The following is a 24,388-nucleotide window of genomic DNA, read 5'->3' on the forward strand; positions in this document are numbered from 1 at the left end:
GGTTGATTCCTCCTCCTGGGTGACAAAATTTGAAAGAGGATGGTGGCTACACAGCAGGGCAGGCACCCTGCCTCTGCCACCTGAACCTCACTGGGTATCTAAAGCAGTCACCTGAAAGCTTTGTGCAGTTGCAGGATGTAAATACGGATAACCAGGTCCCTCTCCTAAAAGAGTCCCATAGAAAGTTCATACTATCAAAACAAAAACATCTGTCCCCACCATCAAACTTGCAGCTATATAAAAACCGCATCTTTCAAACTGCTGCCCTTTCCGTTCGGAGCAGTAGGAACTCTCCAAACAGAGCCAAGGTCACTTTTGCAGTGCCAGCAAGTCCTGAGAAGCAGGAAAGAGGGGGGAAAAAAACTTTAGGAGAATAAAGAGGCTTTGCTTCAGCTTCTAGTTTTATGAAAAAAAAAAAAAAAAGGAAAAAGAAAAAACAACAAACCAAACCCACAACACAAAACTGTGTTAAAGATTATAAGCTAAACTGCTTCTTTTCTGTGCCACTTAAATCTCCTCGCACACCAGATCTACTGACTCATCTTTAGTGTATGTGCTGCTGTCAGCGGGTCCCCATATCCTGCACATCCTTTACTTCCAGCCCTGCCCAAGCACGCTGCGTGGTTTCCTTTTCCCTGCGATGCTTCACTACCAAAGAGCTTCAACCCCTTACTGACACAGTTGGTATTGCCAGCTCCGTACTGCTGACACTAGTTCCTTTTTCCCTCTCAACTTTCAGGCAGGCTAAACTAAAACAAATCTTTCTTGCACTCCGCTGCTTTCCTAGGCGTCAACTTGCTTTGTAACACAACAGCTACAGGCCCACAGAGAAAGCAGAAAACACAAAGGAGCTGGGAGCTGAAAGCAGAAAGGGGGCACCTAACTAAGCACTACGGCATGGGAAGTGCTAATACAGGTAGAAGTGTGCAAATGTTTAAAGAGAAATATTGAGGGCAGATACCACAAATAAGAAGATGCAAAAGCATTATGAAATACATTGTGGGACAACTAGGAGTTGTCATGAGCAAGTGGAAGGGGAAGAGGTAGCATAAGAAGGAAAGAGAAGGGGAACTGGTGATTGAAAGGCAGGCAAAACCGCTCAAGAATCCTGCCTTTCAAAATCTGGGAAGATCCCAAAAGCTTTGGCATCCACACCGCCTAAAAGAGACGCAAGCATGTCTTCCGGCTGCCTTTTTAAGCTGGAAGCCAACTTGCGTGCCGCATACCTCACCCGTGCCGTGGGACCGGTCGGCCTCTGTGTCAGGCATCCGCAGCCACCTGGACTGAGCGATCCACAGGGGAACCTCCAGCCAGCTCAACAGGGGGCAGGCACCGAGGCTGAAAATGCCATTAATACACGAGGGGCATGTGATTGCAGAGACATACTTCAGTTCTCAAAACAGTAGGAAAATGACTTCATTAATTGCGGGAAGAGTGTTCGCATTTCTCTCTACAGAAAAATGAGAAGTGCTCTGCACCAAACAATTTTATTTTTTTTTTAAAGAAATGAATGGGTCCCATAGTCCTAAGAATAGATCGCACTCCCTGACCCTCTTAGCTGGCTCTCAAGAATGCTGCTGGGTACGGCTGGAGCTGAGGGAGGGCGCGAGGCCACTGCAGGCAGGGAGGCAGCACGCATCCATCCCCTGCACCCCCGGCCTGCCAGCCCACGCTGCCTCGTGTCCCAGTGACAGCAGGGGACTGTTTCTGGGACCAGGAAAGGGGAAAAAAGAACAGCAAGAAAAACAGCAGCCAGCATAATGTAAGCTTTTAGAACGTTTAGGACGTTATGGCCATGCCATACAACAAAAATGAACACACGCATGTACACCGTATGTGGAAGAAATATATTTAAGTTGCAGCGCCCCCAGTGTCAGCCATTCCCCCTGTGCAAGAAATCACAAAAAATACACCCATGGGAAGAAACAGTCTCAAGTCATGGCCAATTTCCTTCAAGGCTTTAAACTTATACTGAAATTGAGCACCTATCCTGTATTCTTAGGACAAACCGGAGGTGAAAGGGATCCTGTGTATTACTAAGGACTTCTTGTAGTTCAGTCAGTCGATAGGATTAGGTATGTATGTGCAATGCTTTAATGGATTATTCACCCTAGAACAAGCTACCTGACGTTTCTGAGCGCAGCCTGGCCCCACAGGATTGACTCATCTCCAGGCCAGCACGTGGCAGGTGCCGTTCTTCTTTCCATGCAGTAAAGCAAAGCAAAGCAAACAGGTTCAGCGGTGTGTGAGCTACACGGAGCAAGCCACGAGACAGCTGGAAACTGAACAGGCAGCGCAGGGCCCCATCCATGTGCACAGATTATTGTGGCTTCCTGTGCTATGTCCTTGACTGTGGAAAAAAAATAGTTTGCACATTTGGTTTTCCTAACTACTGTAATTCAAAAATTGCCCCAGAGCGACACAAAGGAACAGCACTTTCTGCAAGGAACCCGCAGCCTGGGCGGGCTGGGGCTGGCGGAGCCGAAGCACCCGATCTCAGCAGGCGCTCCGCCACCTACGCGTGGTCCCATTGCCTGATGCTGAAGAGAAAACGTTGAAAAAATGCTGAAATTTTGCAAGAGCGAGCTATTTGTAAACTTATTTCTGTATCAAAGAAAGCCTGTACAGGAAAAAGTAAACAGCGCAAGAAAAGAATACACCAACGTGATTAAGGGGCAAACAATGAAAACACTGCACTGTAAACTAATGATTAAATACGACAAGCTGAAAACAAACTGTTTCCTTTTCGCCCTCTTCATGTTAATCTTTTAAGATACAAGGATGGGGAAAAAAAGGAGGTCAGAGTTTTAAAATCGTGGAGCTTATCAAATCCAAGATCAGATGAGTAGAGCAAACCTACGAAGAAAACATCCTCTCTGCCCACCTTCCGTCCCCAAAAAGGAAGCCCAGCAGTTACAACCCATCAGCTGCAGTGTCAGTCTGGTGTTTGTAAAGGATTGCTCTGGAGAGCATTTTTGCCTGATCTGTTTTTATCTTTCTGAAAGTTTCAAGGTAAATAAATACTTCTTATCTTTCTGGAAGTTTCAAAATACTGTAACTTGAGGAATAGAAAATGTTGTGTTATTTTTCATAATCAGACAAGTTGCATAAAGCAAATAAACAAGGTCCTTGCTTGTCACATGGCATGAAGCAAGGAAGGAATAAGAGCTTTAAATTAGAGAAGCACTGGTGTGAAAACCTATGTAAAGCTGCTGGTGGACTGAGGGTGGGGAAAAGGGAAAGAAGAGCGCTGTCTCCATGCTACATCATTGATTTACTTATTTACTCATTTATTTATTTTCATAATTAAATTTCATGTTGGCGAGTTCTGGATTCAGGAAAGTAGAAAAACAACCAAAAAATATTCACTGTATTTTGACAGTTTACTTTCCAAAAAAAAACCCTGCTCTCTAGTAGCTTCCAAAAAAGACTCCCACATAATGAAAAACAGGAAATTAAATCCTCAGGACAACACAGCAGAAGTACAAATGAAAAGATTTTGCAGTGACATAATGCTTCAGCCTGGAGTGCAGATCAAGTCTTTATTCCTTCACGCTGTTCTCAAATCCATCAGGTCCCTCCTTCGAAAGCAAGTGTCCCAGCATGAACCAGAACAAACGCGGGGCTCTTGTAATTCCAGGATTGCGCTATATTAATACAAACCCCTCTGCAACACAAAAGCCACACAAAAGCCCTTATTTTGCTGAAATATCCTATGGATTTAACTGAGCATTTTTATGCTGAGCAGTATTGCTCAGCAATACCCCCTACTCCCTTACTTTAAAGATTAAGCAAATGCCTGTGTGGGGGAGCTAACGAACCTGGATTTTCAGCTTGTTTGGGGCAGCCGGTGGTTCACCACCCAAGGAAATCGTGACTCCAGATGTACAACGTGAGCTCCTCTGGCACGAAGCTCCCCCACGCCACCAGGTGCAGCCTCCGTGCCCCGGTGCCCATCGGCATCAGCTGGGCAGCGCCGGCGGCCGGCGAGGAGGTGCCGGGGGCAGAAGCCCCCTCCCTGGATGGTGACAGCCTGGCAAGCTGTAGAGATGAGGCCTGACCCGCAGACGCACCGCTGACAGCCTCGCCCCCGCTTCCTCAGGAAACCAGGCTAAAAATCCGGCTTTCCCCTCGCTGCGCCCCCACCCCGCCCCCAACCACGCAGATGCAACGTAAAAAAAATAATAAAAGAGTAGCGTAGATGTAAGGCTCGAGGGCTGTGCTGTATCCCAGAACAGCATCTGGATTACTGTCTCATGCATGTTTCAGAAGTGTCATTGGCTTCCTGTTTAATATTCTTGTTTTATTGCTGCACAAAGCCGGCCTCGTCTCTAGCAGCAATATATTACTCTCACATCCTCAGAGCGGATCCCTAATGAGGGTATTCTGGTTTCTTGATATTCAGAGACCTTCTGTCGGTATCAGCAGAAGATCAGCGTACGCCTGATTGCCCAGAAAATAGAAAGGGAGAAGCCATCTCTCCGTGTTAAAACAGAGCCGTGGGATTAAAGGGAACTTGAGGGACCATCTAGGCCACGTCCCTGCTCGTGCAGCATCTCCAGCACTAATGTCTTCTTTTTGTTAGGCCACCGACGCAGCTGGGGGAAAGCAGAGATGCTCGTGGGCGCCGAGCCCCCTCCCCAGCCCGACACCCTCGCCATGCTGGCCTGCCCCAGGCCGCAGCCGCCCCAGTCAGCCTGGAGAGAGCTGCCCGCCCACGAACGCGGCCTGTTCACATTGCCATGGTTACGCCGCCGCTACTGCCATGCACGCCTGGCCTATTTTTGCAAGCCTGCAATGGCAGGGGGTGTTGGCTACGGGCTTAATCTCAGCAAGGTCTAAAGCTCCTCCAAGCCGCCGGCTGCACAAGGGAAGGGCCACGCTCAACGTGAACACGGATCGTGAAGCGCCTGTGAGCGGGAACTCTGCATCGCCCCAAAACCAGCTGAAAATTGGTGGATACAAACCCCTGTGTGCAAGGCAAGAAAGGGCAAGCGCAAGAGTGAGCCAGCCTCGGCATGCTGGCAGCCCCAGGGCCTTTGGAAGCATCCCAAGGAAAGAGTACTTTGACGGAAAGACCTGGAGGACAACAATAAAGTAGTCTTGCCAACGTTAACGGGGCGTGTGAGGTCCGCAGAAAACCCACAGCTGCCATTTGGAAAGCAACTCGTACCCGCTGGAGAGACTGGCAGCATGGGTGGCAGGAGGAGACCTCTGAGACCTGAAGGACAGGTGGAAAGCAGAGACGGAGAGGAAGGCTTTGGGGCTGAAGACAGACGGCTGGTGTGCTTAAAGGAGTCAACTGAGGAATGAGCAAGGGAGGCTACACTGTTAAGAAATGAGGGAGCTGGACAAATTCCCTTAGCAAAGACATTCGGGACAGACAGAACTATAATCTGTAGAGGGCAGAGAAAAGGATGCTGCCATAATTCAAGACATGAAATGAGCACTTGGATGTGAATTTCAGCGGCGTGGTCTGGAGAGCAGAGGGCATTTGTGAAGAGATATCACATGTGAAGAGTCCGCTGATCTCTGACTGAAGATGAAGGGAACTTGGAGATGGACCCATGTAGATTTTGGCCTCGCTGAGGGACCCTGGTGTTGTCCATGGCAACAGAGACGGGAGATAATGGGGAGAGCTGCAGGTGGAGCTGTATCAATGGATTTCTGTTTAGCCATGCTGAATGAGACTTGATGACTTGGGATCCACAAAGAAGTGAAGAAAGCCCAATTGAGATTATAGCTTGGACAAGGAGAGAGAGGACTAGTTTTATGTTCCAGCTGTAAGAATCACATATACGTGTATCTATGCAGCTATGACTCTGTGATGACTTTTTACATGTATATGTGTATATACATACATATATGAAAGATTATTTGTATATAACGTATTTTTACATATATAGATGTAATAGATCTGTCTGTAGACGAAGGAACCCAAAATGAAATTGTAGTCAGAAGACTATGATTTGAGGAAAAGCACTGCCCCGCATCTCCTGCCAAACACAGAAGTGGAAAAAGGGCTCTGTCACTGTTCCTTTTCTGTACCATTACAGCTAGCGAATCCCACAGTAGCAAAATGGTTGCCTGATAACCCCATGGAAAGTTTAAGCAGTTAAAAGAAAAAAAAAAAGGTTGTGATAAAGAAATGGATGCCAAAGCAGAACACTGCTATTTGCAGTACATTTCGGAGCCTTTACAACAGTGCTTAACCTCTCAGAGGAAGTGGGCTACGTCAGCTTCGGCATCCCACAGCGTGACAACCCACTCCCTGCTGTGTGGGCAGCACCCACATGGCCACGCGCCTCGCAGGGCAGGCCGGCAGCTACCCGTGTCGGCAGTCACCCAGCTGGTACAACAGCCCGTGTAATACCGGGGACGCGCGTTTTGGCCCGGTGACAGACGTGTGCTTAACCATGTGTCAAATCCACCGTCATGCCAAGTGCTGGAAACAAAGGACACGTTGGGATCAGCACATCTGGGTCACTGCCTGCTCCCAACGTGCCCACGAGCACCCCGGGGATGAGTGCGGCAGGGAGCGGGCTGAGGAACAGGGCTGGCAGCTCTCACCGAGTCCACTAGCCAAAAACCAGGGAACCCCGTCCTGGGACAGTTCTGCAGATGTAAACGGGGTTTATAAAAGCACATTCAGCCTCCGCGCTGCCCCCAGTAAGACAGACTGTAAATTGCTAAGAATAAGGCAAGAAACAACACACAGAAAGCACTCGCAGGCTCCGCTTCTCAGTGCTGAAACTAGTTTGGACTCGCGCGTTTTGGAAATGTCACGTTTGATTTTGCCCTAGAAACCGCCCCGCGGAGCACAAGGCGTGCCATTCACCGGCTGTGGCACGGGGCCACCAGGAGCAGGGACATCTGAGAAGGCGCATTCAGAGCAGCACGTGCGCGGCCACAGTGGCAAAGGCACCGAGTTATGAATTCTGGAAAATGTATGAATGGTACGGGCTGATGGTACAGTCCCTGCAAGTACAGATCCATAACAAGCCTCTGGGAAACAAGGGGGATATGTGCCTAAGAACCACAGAGGCAAGACTTTTTTTTTTTTCTTTTCGAGTATGAAAGCAAGCTCATTAATTTCCCCTCCAAAAGTCATTAGCACAATCTGGGAGCAGCTGCACGGGTCAGTTGTGTGGATTTCAGCAGCAAACATCACCAGTAGCAGCTACAGGAGCCACTAAATCAATAGATCAATAGCCACGTTTTAAAAACAACCAACACATGCCGAAAATGTCAAGTTCACTTCTCTCACATGTATGCTTACATCTAATGGCAGAGTGTCAACAACATTTGGGACTACCACAGCCCTACAACACCACTGGCACTGCAGCTGGGCAGCCTAGGCAGAACCGCTACCTGTCACATCCGCAGACCCTTCTCTCCATGCCCTGCAGCCATGGCCACTGATGACAACCAGTTTATTGTGTCAGCTTCCCCTCCCCTTGTCACACACGTGCTCATCTATGGCTCGCCCCTACTTTTAACCCACCTGCAGAGACACAGGGCCATAGCAAGTGCTTTAAGCACTGCACACATGACAGTGCATCAAGAAAGGGAAGTGTTCGACCTCAACATGGGGAGTGGAAACAGTACGGTCCCCACAAGCAGACAGATAGATTAAAAAAGGGCAGACTATGAAAGAGCATGCGTCTTCATAAACACAGATGTTTTATCAACCATCTGAACTCCCAGTTGCGTCCCTTTTCCAGACAGACACCTCGAGGTCGCATCGCCCAGCTCTGATAACATTTCAGCAGCCACCTCATGCACAGTGGGGAAGGGCCATGGGCTGGGCTTCAGACAGCCCAGCTTAAAAAAAACAGATTTAAATGGAAGTTGAAAGCCTTCTCACATGGAGAGGATTTCCAGCACTAGGCCTACACAAGAGGAAGAAAATAAAAGCTGTAGTTTCTCGGTACTTATAGATGTGCCATACAGCTGGGACTGCTTATCTCCGCAGCATTCGCATTGCTCTAGCAGTAACAGAAGACATTTTTCTCCTGGGTAAGCTCTTTCTCACTCAAGTATCCACAGCGGAGCAATTACAAGCTTCCTAAAAGCCCAGCGCAGCTCTCAAGGTCTGCAGTAGCTGCAGCTTCTGACCAAGGCTGCAGCATTAGGAGAGATCAGGGCGGCACAAAGCATGGAGGTCGAAATTTTAACCAGCAGCGAGCACGGGCTCCAGCAAGTTCCGCCCCATTTGCCTTAACAACATACATGCCCAGTGGTCCTTTGCTATCAGTGATGAAAAAAATGAAAGAGGCACATTTATGGAGGCTACACAAGCCTCATTGCACAAGGGGCAGGTTTACCTCTCGTGTAGGCGGGGAAGAGCTGGTCTCTGAATGAGCACGCGCGAAGCGACGAGGACATACAAAGTATTCTGTGGGCTTGGAACAAAACCCTGTTTGTAGGATTCATTTGGTGAAAGAATGTATGTTAACAGAGCAAGCTATTTATAGCAACCCTCCATAGAAATGAACTGTCTCTTGGTTCCTGTCCCTATGAAACGCAGCTTTCTAACTGGAGAAACCCTCTCTTTAATCCAAAAGCATGGGAGGTGGGGCGGGGGGGAGAACGGGAAGCTGGTGCCCGCCATACCCCCCGTTACCTCCAATTATACCAGAGATAAGGTCTCCCTGTCCTGTCAGCACAAGCCTTCACTCCCGGCTGGAGCCCACGCGCAGGGTCGCACCATTCTTCCTCGGCGCGTCTCGGTGAGACGGCCGCAGTGAGAGAGCCGCCTGTACGGCAGCACATCCCTCACAGCTCAGCTGTGTCCGTCCTGCCGCTGGACGCCGCGGTAACCATGTCGGATTGCCCCTTTTCAGGCCACCCGCATTTAGCCACGGGCTTTTAGTCAACACTAAAACGCATATACCTAGGGAAGACAACAGCCCCTTGAAACAGGGATAAACCGCCATTCGAAGATCCTACACCGGAGCATGCTCACACACCCTCACTTTCTACACACTCCTAAAATAAAAGTATACATACTTTAATCCTGATCACACAAAATCAGCCAGCTAGAAACCCACAGCCGTGTGCACACCTGCTTAGGATTTTGAGCAGCCTGCAAAATTGTCACACCAAATCTCACCTACATGTTATAAATGACCCAGATCCACAGTCGCTTACCACGTGTTCATTTGTTCACGCACCAGTATTTCCTCTAACGCACTCCCTGCTCTGAGCATGGACATAAATCATTCCCCTTCCGAAATCAAAACAGTGGCGTGGAGACGCTGTTTGCAGCATTCCCAGGGAACGCTGGCACCGACCGCCAGCACACGCCGCTGCTCCGAAATCCAGAACTGGGGCACTTTTTGTTACGCTTAGCCATTCACCGAGAACAAAAACCAACAACCTATTTTAAAGAAGGAGGCAGTAGTAAAATATTGTAAAGAAATAAACACATTTGCATAGAAAACAATAGTTCAATTTAGGTTTCCAGGCTTTATTTCCTACACAAAAGAGCAATGGGCCACAACTAAAGATGTACTTGCCCCTCCCTGTCATCTAAAATGAGGCTAGAGCTTCTCAGTTTATCTTGGGATAAGCCTACACTCTCCCACACCATCAAACTTTTGGAAGAAAAAAATACTATTCTTTATTCTTTCTCTTTGTATAACTGCATTTCATCTCGTTTGTCTTATGATTTTCCCTACTGCTTATTTTTTCTATCTGAGCCCAATAAATTATTTCTACCAGCTTACCCAGACAAGAAAGAAGCTGAGTGAGCTGCAGGCACGTGACTTTCCTTAATAAAACAAAAAGCTCTTCTGAAAAAATAAAAAGCAAAACATAACAGGTTCACTCTTTTACGTACAAGCAGGTAGGTAAACAAATGCATGAGAAAACTAAAACACACACACGCAAACAGACAAACCACATAAGAAAGATTTCCAATTAGCTTTCCCTCTTCTCTCTTGCTTAAATATGTCCACAAATAAGATGCAATTAGTTCTCCACATCCATATGTATGGGAGAGCTGCTGAACATCACAGTGTTCAGAAATTACAATTTAGACCTGGCTGGGGGAAAAAGGAAGGTAAAATGACTTTGGTCTACAGAAGGCTTTTTGGCAAAAGCTTTTTTTTTTTTTTTTTAGACTAAAATTGCCTCACTTTTTCTAGTTGGGACCCTACATATTCTCAGTGTCCCTGCCCCTTCCAAATTCTAGACAAAACACAGGATCTCGTTGCTCTCCCTTGCTCCTAGATAGCATCCGTCAACAGCTTTGCAGTAAAATGCCTCATAATTGGTTCTGCTTCTTTCCATATCTCATGTTGACACTCCTTGTTGGTTAGAAATAAAAGCGCATATCTTAAATCTAATGATTGTACCAATAAACCTAAATTAGACTAAAGGGAGCACCGAACTGAAAATAAAGCTCTGTAAGCTATAGGGCATAGATATATCATGAGACTTTATTAAACTATAAATCCGTTGATTACAACTATATTTTCTAAAGACAGAATTATCTTAAGCCAATTTGTTGCCCAGCATAACAGAATTTGGCGTCTATAATGAAAATTAGATTATATCAGGGTAAGTTTGTTTATAATTTCAGATGAACAGAATTAGACATAGTGAAGTGCTCACGCAGATGAAATAATGAAATGCAGCATGTTTGCTTTTTAATTTTCATGATGCAATATTTGGTGCTCTCTAGGCCATAAGCAAGCATCTTGATTCACAGGTCTTGAAATTATATTTGAAAAGAGTAATTTCTCCTTCTGTATCCCATGAAGACTTAGGTTAAGCTGGTATATGACATTAGCTATTGTAAAGGTGTAGATCCGATGCAAGTTGGGAGTGTGGATGAAAAATGCCTCAATCTGTTCCCATTCCTTAGGTGCTGCTGTTCCTCCCTACCTCAGCTCAGTGAGCTGAGTGCCTGTTTGTTGCTGCACTGACCACTGGATCCCAGAGAGACTGGAGTTTAAAATCAACCACACCGAGACAAAACATTTTGTTTTCTATGCAGAAGCAGCAGCGGGTGAGTGGCACAGGAGAACAGGAGAGCAGGAGCTTCAGAGGTTGGCTATGCAGCCCCAGAAGACCAGTCTCGAGCCACATGCTCAAGGGAAAAGCAGAAAACACCTACAAGTGGTATGTTCTTGGACGGACTGACAGCTCACACTTGGAGCCCTTCAGACTCACAGACCCGATAAGCATTGTGACTGAGAGATTTTCTCACCAGCTTATTCACTGATGACTGATAAAGTCACAAATCTCCATATGAAAAATACCGTGCAAGCTTCTACACGGCCTTTCCTCCATCACTGTCTCCTTTCCCAGCAATGGCTGGGTGACCCAGCTGTGTCCATATCGTCCTCAGCTCTCAGTAAGGGCCCCACTCCGACTCCTTCAGAAGGAAATCGATGACATTTGCTCTGCCTCCAGCCATGGCTTTTACACACAGGCTGCTTGAGAGGGCTGGGAGCAGACGAAGCGATGGTGGTATGCAGACAGAGCTCCTTCTAAGAGCTTCCCTTGCCCTGCTCAGCCCTTCTACTCTGAATCTGTTTCTTTACAGTGGCTGGAAATTAACTGCAAAATAGGGACGTTTTTCCTTCTAACGATGGCTATTTTTAATTTTCTTTCTGTCCAGTTTCACAGGAAGGGAAAGGGAGACCCCCATAGCTTGTTTTTTATTTTGATCTGCTGCAAATATCCAGAGATATCAGCAGCCCTGTTACCCACAAGACAAACAGCACCGGTGATGCACTCTAAGAAAGCATCCCCCAAGCCTACTCCGAGCACCAAAAATAATTACTGCCAGCACCGACTGTCATTTGTCAAAACTCAACGCTATTCTTGGATCAGAGTGCAGGCTCAGTAATTTCTTTCTTTATTATTATTTTTTTTAAAGCAAAGTAACTTCAAACCAGCCCAACCAACACATGTGAAGTGTGCGATGGTCTTGGCAGCCACCAGCTTTCTAAATGATAATTACTGGCACTTTATCAGTCCTAACAGTTTGAGACAGGCCGTTTGACAACGTTAACCGACGGTGCTGAAACCAAAATACAGTTCCCATGGGGGCTCTCGTGCTCACGTTTTCTTTTCGTGCTGGTTGGAGAATTTCTAGTGCTCTACTCTGAGCTGGCAACTCCTCGCCCTGGCCCTGCACCACCCCTCAGATGAACGCCAGCGGGGCTCCATTACATCTCCATAGCATATGCCATTAAAAAATAATTCATTTTTACAATGTATTAATTGTGCCCCCTCTGCCACGATTGCAAATGGCTCTGGCAAACAACTGCACCTCCATGAATAAGAAGTTTGTTTGACCAAAGAGTAATTGGAGCTGCTTGGCACTGGAGATGAATGCGGCGACTCTGCAGCTGACACGTCTTGCACAGACAGTCCTATCAGCTCTCCTGGGCTGAGCTGGGTGTACAAAGCACAGCGTGTAAACCTTTCTCAAAGCTTCACACTTAAAAGAAGGAGGTCTCTGGGCAAAATGAAATATTAATCTCTTCAGGCTCTAAATGACTGAATTTATCTCCTAGTCCTTTACATTCGCTAAGCCACAATGAAGTGTCTTTGCAGATGAACTTTAACAACTTCTATTTTTTCCTTGAGCAGATGGAGAATTTTTATTAAACGCATCCATACTCACAAAGTAAACTGACATTAAATAAATACCGGCAGGAAAAAAAGGATAGCCTTTATACTATTTTTTTTTTTTTATTTTTAACCTGGAAACTGATCTTCTGCTTTGCATTAAAAAGCTGCAAGACTTGGGTGAGTCGACCAAGTTAAATCACAAGCACTAAACCTTTGTCAATGCTACACCCACTTTCAGCCAAACCTTCAGTGCTACTGATGTTTTTTGCTTCTACTAAGCCAGTTTCACGCCATTAAATGAACATGAGGCAAACAGTCATCAGCTATGTGTGTTTTTCCCCTCTCACAGGTTTTGACACCCTCTGTCTTTCAGAGTTTCTGATGGCAATCTCTCTGTGCCAGCAATCTCAAAGTTTCTGCTGCTGAGGGGAAATGCACTTTTTATTGTCACCCTGCATCCAGAAATCACCGTTCTCATCGCCAAGGATTTTATGGAGCATCATCTTCCCAGGCGAAAACCAGATGCTCTAGATCAAAAGGACCAACACCACTAAGGACTCCGAGAGACACCGAGCACGGTAACTTTGCAGAGCTACGCATTTCTCTCTCTGATCACCCTCCCTGCCAACATCAGTGGGAAAATTCCCACTTGTTTCTATAGGCGCAGGCTCCCACGGACAGGGAAAAAACACAAAGCGCGTACAGCTGCCTTCTTCCTGCCAGAAAAATGCCGGAGGTTCCTTTTCACAGGGTAGCAGAGTCAACTACAAAAACCGCATTTAGAAAGTTACAACTGTTCTCTTCTGAAATAAAATATGACACCTTGGTGAAAATACGTGGCAGGCCTTCAGAAAGAGACAAAACCCGTTGACCATAAAAGAGGTAAACCGTTTAACCTTTTTGTTTGAAAACCTCAGAAATGAACTGCGACCTTTCGTTTCACCTTAACACTACTATAGAAGTCTCAACCTCAAGGCAAAGCAAACTTTTGAAAGGGACAGAAAATGAGCCAAAACCCCAAACAGCATCAAACCCCAGGACATACTAAAAGAGTAGACTGGGGAGCTGGTCCAGGTGACCTCTTTGACAGCCTGGGATGCTGCCTCTTGTTCTGAAGCCAGCCAGCCAGCACCTGTAGCAGGCCTGTGCCTGGCTAGGGAGTACTCCTTGCCCACGAGCAGCCCCCAGCTGCTCAGAGCATGGCTGATGATGCTCTTCCAGCATTTCAGTGGAACGTTCGTTATAAAACACCCATTAGTGGAAGAGGAACTAAAGAGGAAACACACTGGACAGCGGGCTGATAGTGGACCTCAGAAGAAATCTTAAACTGCGAAGAGACAGGAATGGGGTAAAAACATAATGGCAGGCAGAAAGAAGTCCTTAAAAAAGGTTAAGGAAACATAATTTCAGATTAAGTCAGCACCAGGTGATATTGCCCAGTTACTGCAAGGGCAATGAACAAGGTTGTGGTTGGGGAAGGTGGGGAAGGTACCGCCACACAAAAATCCCCACCAACGCTCCTCCCAGCAGCTCACCACTGGCGGTCTCTGCTCTGTGCACGGCTCAGCGCAGGTCTGCACCCTCCTCCCCCAGTGGGGAAGGGGGCAGGGAGGCATCAGTGGCAGTAGGTGTGAAACCAAACCCAGCAGATCAGAAACGTGCGCGGATCCTGGTCAGCCTCTGGTGATGACATGGGACTTGCTGCAGAGGCTCTCCAGCGCTGCACGCCTCACAGCTAAGACTCAAGCAGACGTATCTTACGATACACGTGTGTGCACGCACGTGCCCTGAATGATCAGCAGGCAGAACGCCCCCCTGCAAGAAACACCCCGACTCTGCTCAGGCGAGGAGGGGGGGCATTCCCAGCAGAGCCTGCGTGGGCTGGCACGAGGGTTTTGCCATGCAACGATAGGTGCGTGGCTGTAGCTCAAAGATGAATGTATAGTATCATCTGTGCTGTGGTGGTGCATGCCAACATTTCCCTCCAGGTAAGTGCTCATTCCTGCTAGAAAGCCACCGCTCCCTTCTTCAGGCAGTGGATGGCTTCTGAGGAGGGAGCAGACCCGTTGGCACATCTCCTGAACTTCGGGGCCGGTGCTGATGCAGGCTGTGTCAGCTGCAAGTCTCCTCTGCGAGGGCTGCTGGCCAGTGCCAGTGATGACTCTCGTCTTTTGGAGGAAGCTCGTGTTGCTGGGGACACCAATCCCGGCCTCACCTCCTCTTCCATCACCCACATTTTGGGCAGCAGCTAGGGAGACCTTCGCCTGCTGGTAGTAAACAGCAACCTAACAAGTTCACGGCTTCACGCATTTTTGCGCTCTTCTGCTCTCCCCTCTATTCTTTCACACTGAAAGATAGTACGGAGCTTTCTCAGCTGTGGCAAAAAAGACGAACATGGCAACTACCGTTTAAAGATTTAGGGACAAATCCAAAAAAATGTATTTATGAATCTGGTTCTTAAATCCCATTCGATATAAATTTAAATTCTTAAATACCTCTTTGACTTTAGCCCTACAGCTTTAAGGGAGAAGCCAACAGCATTTTGAATAATTGCTTGATTTCGACTTCAAAGTTCTTTCAACTTCACATTCTTTCATGAAAGAGAATGCTACAAAATAACTAGATTATGCTTCTTACTGAAAAAGAAAATCAGAAAGTCTCTGGTATGCACCAGTGATAGAAAAAGAAGGGTTTTAAATATCTGGCGCATACATTTCTGAATGTAATCTGCGTTAGAAACACCCACCCAGACAGCTAAACACAACTGCAAGCAGCCGTGAGATTTATGCATGCACGTAAAACACAGGAGCTTTCGTTATTTGTAACCCGACTGACATGGGTGACCATGCAACTCTCGGCTTGCAAAACATCTGTGTAGGTCTGCTTTCTCTTTCCCTTCGAGCCTACTTCCTTGCAGCTATCTGTAGCTATGATTAGTCACGTGTGCTTGGAAGAGGAAGATCACTTGGTAACAGCAAGGTCAGGGGGTGTGTACGCTGTTTGTTGCTGTGGTCACTCTAAAGGTTCCTCAACGCACCCAAGAAGAGCATCCGATTGGTCTCACTGCGTTCAGGAGAGTATACAGGACAAATTCGGGTAGTACTCCAACAGGCGTCTGCAACCAGTGGGAACGACAACTCGCTATATACATACATACCTTGACAAACTCTTAGGGACCGATATTTCTTTGGAGAAAAAAGGGAGAGGGGAGAACAAACTGTTCAAACCATTCCCCCCAGATGCTGTGTGGTATCTGAGATGCCCACTTCCAACCCCCTGTGTTGTGTTTGCAGGAAAGTAGATGAAGAGGGAGCATAACCCAGGGTTCAACATGGGCACTAATGATGCTCTTTTGTCTGTAACCTAGTAAATTGAGCCAAATCCCTCAAGAAAGAAAAGACCTTCCAGTTTCAATAGCTTTTTTTGGAGTGCTGTTTCACTGGAGATTTCTGTTGACATCAAGATCCTTCTGAAAGTACTTTGAGCATCAACTTGTTCCTAGCAGGAAATGATGTTCCAAAAATGAAAATGCTCCATTAACTATCTACAAAATCTTGTAGTCCATACGTTTCCCCAGCTCTCAAGACCAATACTGGAAAAGGACACACAAACTGGGATTCCACACACGTGGATTTCCTCAGCCACATGAGACAGTAAAAACTCAAGGCTTTGACTATATGGCAAAATTAAAACAAAACAACAACAAAAAAGCCTATTCATTTTACATATCCAGGGAAGACAGAACTTGATGGCTTGTAATTGCTGGTCTAAAACTCCCTCAGAGCCTCATATGGAAAAACAATGAATTGTATCTACTCCTAACAAAATCCCACTTAAAAAGTTGGTATGAAATGACTATTCCATGCTAACAAGCATACTCAGTCTACGAAGCACTTGGAGGTCTATGCAAGTAAGGAGTTGAACATTATACAGAACAGCGCCAAAACACTAAAAGGAGTAGACATCTAAATGTAAATTATCATTTTCATTTAAAACAACAACAAGATTAGATACCCTAGGCACACAGCTTGGCATTTGGATGGGGCTGGATTTTTTTCAGACAGTTTTCCTAAATAGCTCCCAAGAGTTACAGGTCACTTAGTGATGGTACCACCTTTGGGTGCCCCACAGACTGTTACAGATTAAAATCACAAAACCAGATTCCTTGTTTTCTTAGAAAACTTGGTACAGGGAAAGGCTGGAGAAGAATGAAATCTTAAATGCTCATCTGAACATCCCATGAGAGACACGTTTGTACAGTAAGAGTATTAATCTAATTTGCTCTCAGATCAGTCACAACTGAACGTTTCCCTCCCAGTGCTCAAATTTGCTTGCTTTACAAAGTGAATCTCAAATACGGAACAGTAATCCTTGCTGCCAAGGCACTGCATGTGAAATGACCTTCTTCCTTTGCACCTGAGCAAAAAGAGTCTTGAGCAGCACCACAAAAGGCACCACGACGCAGCAGGAAAACCAAAGACACGAGAAGCAATTACTTCTTTTTCCTCAAGGCCACATGATCATCAAGATAGCTACTGTTATTGCACCATCGGTTATAAGCTCCTACGCGGGAGGCTAATGGCAGCTACCTCCCCTCACGCTTACCAGTGAGAACTGTTTCACAGAAACAGATAATCTTTACCCTTTATCCACCAGTTTCCTTTCACAGTGCAAAAATCGGTAGGCAGCATCGACACCTATCTGCAGATTTGTCTTCAGACAGCTGTGCCTAAAACCTGTCACCTTTCTGTTCAATAAATAAACTTTCTTCCAGTCAGAAGACCTTCCTAAGTCTGCTGCGCTCAGCTCCACCACCTCTTGCTCTGCAGTCCTGCCAGAAGAAGTAAGATGGAGTTATGTGATTAATTTAGATGCTGTGTGCCACAAGATCAGAGGTTTTATGCCAGAGCTTCCTCTTCACGTCCGCCCCCTCCAAGTCCACCATTAAGCGTGGTTACTGTGACTTGCTCAACAGTCAGCAGCAGAGCTCTGAGTAGGATAGCAACTTTACACAGATGATCTCTGAAGCACTTCTCTTTTTCGCCAGGAAAGTGAATATAAGTGATTTATTTTGAACTTTTGTTCACCGTTTACTCGGTATACATTGCAACACACTTCAGCTTGAGGATTTCCTACAGAAGATAAGTCACCTGCTTCTGGAAAGTCATATGCTTAACACTTGAAATAATGCCACAGTTGTGCTAGCAGGGAGCTGAGAGGGAGCTCTACAGAAGTGATGGTGCTGTGTGGGAAGGAGACAGTTTGCTCGTCTGCACCAGCGACAGAGTGACACCTCAGAGACCAAAGTCTCCCACTTGAGCACAGAATGGTCACAGTGAACACGACCACACAGGAAGGGGCATCTGTAAGCACAAGTGGATATTAGCATCCTGTGACCCAGAACACTGCCATTTCAACAAGCGCGCTGGACTTCACAGGACTAAACACGCTGAGGTCAACTTCAACTTAATAGTTAATATAGACACAGGCCAAACCACGTTCACCACCACTCATACTAAACCATGTGATGAAACATTACTGTTTCCAGCTAGGGACAAGACCGTGGTTACTATAACAGCTCTATGTCCAGCTTTTGCTAACACAGTTGTTCAGTATCCTGATAGCTCATGCTCATCAGAAGACAGATTATAAATCAACACATGTAATATAAGCTGCAGAAACATTCCTTTTCAAGATGGAAGATACACAAGGTATCTTCTCATAAGTCAAGCGTGATTTGTTTTTTAAACTTATTCTGATTATGGGATACTGATCTGAGTCTTCATGCAATTATTATTATGCTTAATAGTATTCAAGTAAATGGAAAAGGACATTCACGCTTGGTTGTTTTAAGGAAAGAATGAATCAGAATGTGTAGGACTGCTAATATCAGAGCAAAGAATGATGGCAAAGACCAGCTAGCTTTAGATTTGCTTCCTTTTTCCTAGGTTCAGTATGAGGGTAGGAAATGGGAGACCTGCAGAATCTTCTTTGGCAGCTAATTCATGCAGAAATAAAAATGGAACAATATCTGGGAAAAAAATAAATCCGTGCTTCTCTCGGATCATGGAAAGCACAAAACATGAGAAAACGCTAATTCTTGATAAACACAAACAACATGATCCTCTGCATTGCACTACGTTTAGGAACAGGACAGAATTCACACGCAAAAGACCAAACTCCTAACTCATCAATAACGTTACATCATCAAAAAAGAGTAGACAGTTGTGATTCTGCACAGTTTGTCTATTTGAAAGAATTACCTCTTTGAAGTGTTGTTTTTATTGAAATGGTACTCATTGCAAAGACTTTTCTGACTTGGCAATCTGAGATATTTGGAGACTGTGTCAGTAATTCAAATACACAAATACACTTCCTTCTACCAGTTAGTTGTCCAAAAAGTTTTGGGAAAGGGATATTTGGCATTTCCTTTGACATTCAATAATATAAAGCAGACATGCAGAAATACAGAGATTTTGTACAGTGTACAAGCATGAAAAGGAAACAGGATGAGCAATAAAGAAAAGCAGACAGATCTGAGATTTGACAGAAAACAAGCTAATTTTTGTGGCATATCGGCTTAAGAAGTTCTCTGCTTTGGTTTGCATTGCAGCACAGTAACAAAGCATAGTCTGAGATGGTGTCCCTGCCAGTGTCCTAGGCACCATGCAGAAATTAAAAATTAAAAAAAAAAACAACAAAAAATCAGATGAATTCTGCAGATTTAGGCAAGTAGTACTCCTCAGGACTGTTTTGTAGGAAGAAAGCCTCAGCATACACACTGAATTTGCAGTCTTGATTCAGTCAGGATGAAGGCAGTACATTCCTCTGTTCTTTGGCTAGCCTGAGAAAGGAGAAGTGTAGAAGCAGCAGATGCACTCCCTGAGCTGAGAGAAAGGGACGTGGCTGTCTGGAGAACAATGCTGTTGAGCTCCTAAGAAGTTACATGGGCCACCTCTGAGGTTGCCACTAATTTATGGGCTCTGAAGTAAGATTAGAAGTCACGGGGGAAAGGAAATAGCCACCTTTCTCTTACAGAACTGTAAGGATTTGGAGGTTTCTTAGCCTTACCATCACTTTGCCAAACTAGATGGAAAAGGAATTAGAAACACTAATGTCAACAGTAAGTTATCTGGAATTAGAAAGCAAGACCCTCTTGGTTCTCAGGCCTTAAAGTCTTAATTCAAACAACTTCAAGTAGAACTGTTTGTCCATCTCTCCTAGGAGCCATTATAATGAAGTCAGTAACTATGAGAAAGCAGATGATGAAATCACTACTGTATTATGTACACCCACAACATATGCACGCAAGTGAATTCCTCAGAAATAAATCTCAACTTTTGAACCAAACAAGGATGAGAAATATGCTGAAAGGTACAGAAAAAGTTCAGCTGGACTGAGGTAATTTCTGTTTGTCTTGATCCGTAAAGAATGAAGAGATACATTGAATAGAACAGATGCTCTTGACAGAGTTATATTTCCTGTATCCCTCATGGGGATGGATCATGGTGCAAGATGGAAAAGAAGCTGTGGCTGAAGGGAAGTGCAAGACCTCCAGATATTTTGTGGTGCTGGGGTTCCCCTCTGGACCAGGGGTCCCTCAGGACAGTGCAGGCCAGATTGAGTAGCCACGTGGGGCTCAGCCGTGGTCCCAGAGCCAGAGACGCTCACTGCTGTGCCCATGTTCCTGGAGCCTATGACAGAGAGCAGGGTAGGATTCCCACTGTGATAGGAATCTCATGCATGAAACTTCATGACTCAGAGACTAATTGGTTAAGACATTCTTCAATGTGCAAAGAATAAACTGTAAATTAGGAAAAATACTCCGATAACCTTATGGGCAGGACTGCCAGCTCAGCACAAAATCTAATGTGTTTCACATTACCCAGTAAAGATATTTAATCTGAGGTCATCAACTTACCCCAATCCTGATACTAACCTTTTCAAAAGTGATAATAATAACAAAAAATATATATATTTCCAGGGGCACTATGCAATTTTTGTATTTGTGCAAAATAGATTTTTTTATTTTTATTTTTTATGTTTCCTTGGACAAGAAAAAAATCGACACCAGGTTATTCTGTTTACTTTTTAGGCTACACACAATATCTTAACATTCAAACTGGGACATGTTCTTGGTGTAGTTGCAGTTTGGTACACCGACGCAGTCAGAAGGGTCCTGTTTTACAACCATTGACTAGCCAATCTGTCACACAAAGAAGCAGTGTGGCAGGAATAACTAATGAGTAAACCTCAAAAGAAAGGGATGCAAAAAGGATGTTTACAGATTTCTGCGTGGATGTGGTCTATTATGAAGTTATAACTTCCTATTTATTGAGTGTTTACTAGAAAGGCTGAGAATTACGATAGCCTTTTGTGGACAGGAAATGATCCAAGGAAAATTAAACAGATAGAGCAATTCACTGTCAAAATAGGAAACACTTTAACCACTAAATAACCAAAAGCTTACATGGTACTACAATACTATTCTAAATTAGGAAAAAGATTTCTCTTAGACATGCACTCACTTTCTGAAGACCTTATGTTAGATTTTATCCAGCTCTCCTTTGTTTGATCAGATGGCTATAAGTTCCAGTGGGACTTTGACAAATTAACAACTGTAGGATTAGATACACGTTTAATTAAACACAAAACCACATGATGTTATAGGTATGTTTTAAAAGCTTATTCATTTTAAGCATGATTAATAGCATGATTAATGAGATAACCAGAGACACATCCGCACTTACACACCCATACATGAACAGAGAATTTACAGGAAACAATACCCAGTAATATTTCATCTCTAGGCTCGCACCTAAGAGTCAAAACACAGCTTAATTTTTTCCTGTAAAAATCTCATGAAGTTGCTTTATATAAACAGACACCACTGATCTTGGGGGAAGAATGACATCAGCCAGCAAGATTAGATACTTAGAATTTTAATATCTGTTTTATCAATTACAACCTAATCTAGATTTTTGAACTGCAGAATGATATTTTACATATGGCAATTTTAATCTATATTCCACAGGAAAGGCACTTCCCATCTGCAGCTGAGCTCTCGGTACACACCCAATGGCTTCATCGAAATCTGTTCTTCAGCAGCCCGTGATATCACCGCACATGCAGCCGTGCACATGGTAAGCACAAAGAGCTGTTAACTGTTCGTGATAACTAGGAACTAGCACATTAAAAGGGACTGAAAATGGTTACAGACAGTCGTATCTTCTCTGCTTTTACAGAAATACTTGCAGAAAGACTATCACAGAAGAGCCTTTTCTCCGAAGGGATTGCACTATAAATGCCTGATTCAAGTTCCACTGATGTCAAATTAAGGTCTTCCCATTAATTTCAGTAAGCTCCTGATCAATCTTCCAGATTTCCGTTGTTAAAAGGATTTAAAATAGGACAGCAAAGAGGCAAGATTTGGCTTATAGCTGAGGCTGGTGGTTTACCACCCCTCCAGCCCCAACACTGACAATGTCATTGAAGGGCTTACGGTCCTCAGTGTTGTGAAGGAAGCTGTAAGTGCAACTGGAGTATTGGAGTATTGCTGGATCTGAACTGGGCACGAGACAGTAATGATGCTGCTCTGCTTTCTGGCTCCTGCACGATGCTCCTCTGATACACAAACATCGCATAGGTCCTTTACCTATCATACACATATTTTGGCCAAATTAATAGTCTTCAAAATAACTTAAAATATTTTGGCAATATTATGTTTCATTAACAATCTCTTAGCAGGGCATCAGAATACTCCAGGGAGAAAAAAAAAGGGGGGGAGGGGGATGTTCATTTCTTATTTCCATCCTTCTTGCTGTTGCTCCAGAGCTGTTTTTGGCTTCATTGCCACAACAAAGCTGAGAGTCCTCTACGTTTTCACCAAGATAAGCATCAGCTTGGCACAATACCATGAAATGAAACTTGTACTACCTATCTATATTCAGAAAGGTGATTGAATATATATATATATATATATATCAGGTTTTGATTTTAGAATACTCTGCTATTAAGAAACAGTGAAAACTAACCCAAGCCAAGTATCTAGTTCCTCTTGTGCTATTTTAAAGTGAGCTCAGTCTTAAAGTCACAGGTCCAGAATGGCCACAGAGACCAATAAACAATGACAGCTCAAGAGAGCTGAGTGATTAGATCCTGAATCCGCATATTGTAAATGAGGATAGATGACAGTTTATATAGGAGTTTCATGTCATGGCCATTTGGAACTGAACTTAACACGCAGACAAAGATAACTACGGTCCTTACCCAGATTAAAATCAGGAAGCATCATTCACTATGAAGGAGGAACATGGCCTTCAAACCTTCTGTCCTCCCATGCAGATTGCACTAACACAGCTACAAGGAAAACATTTAACACAGACTTCTTTGCTAACGGAAATATGATCTGCATGGCCCAAATTTCATGAACCGTGATCCAGAAGTGCTACTTCATGGTTTGAGACGCTAACAGCTACGCGGTAACTTGTAGCTTGTGAACTTCTGCTAGAACACACATACGGTGCAGTAGCTGCCCACAAGCACATTTTCACCTTTTGTAGCAACTGCAGAAGAGCAGGGAGTAAGCAGCCTAAGGTAAAGGCAGAACATGCAAAGTCAGATCATTCGCACAGCAGTTGCTGCTCAGAAATCCACCGGCTGCAAGCATGGATCCCGACTTGTCCCATACTGACTTGTTTCCTCTTAATGTCTTATTTCTCTTAAGTGGATAGTGCTCCCAGCACTCATTTAGTGCAGTTATTACTAGAATAAAGTTCACATTAAATAACCTCTAAAAAAATTTTGCAGGCGTTTTTTTTTTTCTTCCAGCTATTTACTGATGGCAAACATCTTAGAAGTTAATTTCCCAGTTGGAAGCAACCAAAAGAATGTAACTGTACTCCCCAGAATACACGGAAAGAAAGGAGTAGTTGAAAGCTGCATGCATGCTTAACAGAGTATTTTGAATCGCTCTTCATCTTGCCCGTCAAACTTAAAAATACAAATACACAACTATATATGAGTTCATCAGAACTCAGATTCATAAAGCAAGCATTTAAAAGTATTTTTACTTTTACTCAAATCCATCTACTAAGCAATTGGTATACGCAAGTGTTCTTGTATATGAAAAATGTATGAATGCACCAAAGTGGGGCAATCTAGCAGTCATTTTGGCAAAGGAAATGTCTCTGAAGCTGTGGAGATTTGCATGTGTGCAGTCTGCAAGGCTCAGCTTAGGTTGCAGAAGATAAAGACTGCATTGGCAAGCATTAAAGAGAAAAATAGAAACACAGCTCCAGATAATGAACTAGTAAAGGTCAGGTTCAATTAAGACAAATCCTCCTGGCTTGTGCAATGAGATCTCGTCAAGCTCCCAAAAGACATTTCAATGCTTCCATTGACTGGTGAAGTAGTAAACAGGATTTTAAATTTAATTTGGCCAAATCTAGCTCTGATTAGTGCTACTGAAACAAGTACAATAAATTACCGAACCGCTTCAGTAGCCAAGATGATTCCAGTTTTCTTACGGCTGCCAGTGACATACATAGCGGAAGCAGATATCTTTAGCAAATACTTGTGTTTGGTGAAAAACACTGACTCACTTCTATCAAAGTGACACAAGTTTAGTCAGAATAAATTCACAGGAGGAGGGAAGGAAGAAGCTGATGCTGACAAGGAGATGCTGACCGGGAAGAAGACTGGAAGCTGAGCATTTCATCTTGCCGTCAAACGTCCTGATGTGAACCACAAGATACAAGGGGCCAATTCTATTGAAGAGATGAACACTTGCTGG

At 44.6% G+C, this 24,388-nt stretch overlaps 1 protein-coding gene across 6 annotated transcripts in view; it reads right to left on the reverse strand.

Moving 5' to 3' along the window:
- FYN (FYN proto-oncogene, Src family tyrosine kinase) overlaps positions 1–24,388 on the reverse strand; it is a 132,826-nt gene that overhangs the window by 79,990 nt on the left and 28,448 nt on the right. Inside the window, exon 1 of one of the 6 annotated variants that reach the window (XM_040550587.1) lies at positions 3,822–4,095. The exons of the other annotated variants lie outside the window; for them this stretch is intronic. The gene's annotated coding sequence lies outside the window, so the exon portion shown is untranslated. Of the gene's footprint in view, positions 1–3,821; positions 4,096–24,388 lie in introns of those variants that run through there. 6 annotated transcript variants of the gene reach the window in all.

Source organism: Cygnus olor, chromosome 3 (genome assembly GCF_009769625.2).
Source record: "Cygnus olor isolate bCygOlo1 chromosome 3, bCygOlo1.pri.v2, whole genome shotgun sequence".
In the NCBI taxonomy this organism is placed as follows: domain Eukaryota; kingdom Metazoa; phylum Chordata; class Aves; order Anseriformes; family Anatidae; genus Cygnus; species Cygnus olor.